The sequence below is a fragment of the Bison bison genome, unplaced genomic scaffold, assembly GCF_000754665.1.
Source record: "Bison bison bison isolate TAMUID 2011002044 unplaced genomic scaffold, Bison_UMD1.0 scf7180017864485, whole genome shotgun sequence".
Lineage (NCBI taxonomy): Eukaryota > Metazoa > Chordata > Mammalia > Artiodactyla > Bovidae > Bison > Bison bison.
The window spans coordinates 2,036,473-2,038,230 of NW_011495045.1; the positions used below are offsets into that span (position 1 = coordinate 2,036,473).

The 1,758-nt window shown below is 36.3% G+C and overlaps 1 protein-coding gene across 1 annotated transcript in view; it reads left to right on the forward strand.

Annotated features, from left to right (window-relative positions):
* DDX10 (DEAD (Asp-Glu-Ala-Asp) box polypeptide 10) overlaps positions 1-1,758 on the forward strand; it is a 316,840-nt gene that overhangs the window by 267,271 nt on the left and 47,811 nt on the right. The window lies entirely within an intron of this gene.

A 1,758-nucleotide genomic window follows, 5' to 3' on the forward strand; every position in this document is an offset into this window, starting at 1 on the left:
GATTTTTCTCCCTTTGTTTCTTGATGAGTCTGGCTAATGGTTTGTCAATTTTATTTATCCTTTCAAAGAACCAGCTTTTGGTTTTGTTGATTTTTGCTATGGTCTCTTTAGTTTCTTTTGCATTTATTTCTGCTCTAATTTTTAAGATTTCTTTCCTTCTACTAACCCTGGGGTTCTTCATTTCTTCCTTTTCTCGTTGCTTTAGGTGTAGAGTTAGATTATTTATTTGACTTTTTTCTTGTTTCTTGAGGTGTGCCTGTATTGCTATGAACTTTCCCCTTAGGACTGCTTTTACCATGTCCCACAGGTTTGGGGTTGTTGTGTTTTCATTTTCATTCATTTCTATGCAAATTTTTATTTCTTTTTTGATTTGTTCTGTGATTTGTTGGTTATTCAGCAGTGTGTTGTTCAGCCTCCATATGTTGGGATTTTGAATAGTTTTTCTCCTGTAATTGAGATCTAATCTTACTGCATTGTGGTCAGAAAAAATGCTTGGAATGATTTCTATTTTTTTGAGCTTACCAAGGCTAGCTTTATGGCCCAGGATGTGATCTATCCTGGAGAAGGTTCCATGTGCGCTTGAGAAAAAGGTGAAATTCATTGTTTTGGGATGAAATGTCCTATAGATATCAATTAGGTCTAACTGGTCTATTGTATCGTTTAAAGCTTGTGTTTCCTTGTTAATTTTCTGTTTAGTTGATCTATCCATAGGTGTAAGTGGGGTATTAAAGTCTCCCACTATTATTGTGTTATTGTTAATTTCTCCTTTCATACTTGTTAGCATTTGTCTTACGTACTGTGGTGCTCCCGTGTTGGGTGCATATATATTTATAATTGTTATATCTTCTTCTTGGATCATTATGTAGTGACCTTCTTTGTCTCTTTTCACAGCCTTTGTTTTAAAGTCTATTTTATCTGATATGAGTATTGCTACTCCTGCTTTCTTTTGGTCCCTATTTGCATGGAAAATCTTTTTCCAGCCCTTCACTTTCAGTCTGTATGTGTCCCCTGTTTTGAGGTGGGTCTCTTGTAGACAACATATGTAGGGGTCTTGTTTCTGTATCCATTCAGCCAGTCTTTGTCTTTTGGTTGGGGCATTCAACCCATTTACGTTTAAGGGAATTACTGATAAGTATGACCCCGTTGCCATTTACTTTATTGTTTTGGGTTCGAGTTTATACACCGTTTTTGTGTTTCCTGTCTAGAGAATATCCTTTAGTATTTGTTGGAGGGCTGGTTTGGTGGTACAGAATTCTCTCAGCTTTTGCTTGTCTGAAAAGCTTTTGATTTCTCCTTCATACTTGAATGAGATCCTTGCTGGGTACAATAATCTGGGCTGTAGGTTATTTTCTTTCATCACTTTAAGTATGTCTTGCCATTCCCTCCTGGCTTGAAGAGTTTCTATTGAAAGATCAGCTGTTATCCTTATGGGAATTCCCTTGTGTGTTATTTGTTGTTTTTCCCTTGCTGCTTTTAATATTTGTTCTTTGTGTTTGATCTTTGTTAATTTGATTAATATGTGTCTTGGGGTGTTTCTCCTTGGGTTTATCCTGTTTGGAACTCTCTGGGTTTCTTGTACTTGGGTGATTATTTCCTTCCCCATTTTAGGGAAGTTTTCCACTATTATCTCCTCAAGTATTTTCTCATGGTCTTTCTTTTTGTCTTCTTCTTCTGGAACCCCTATGATTCGAATGTTGTAGCGTTTAATATTGTCCTGGAGGTCTCTGAGATTGTCCTCATTTCTTTTAATTCGTTTTT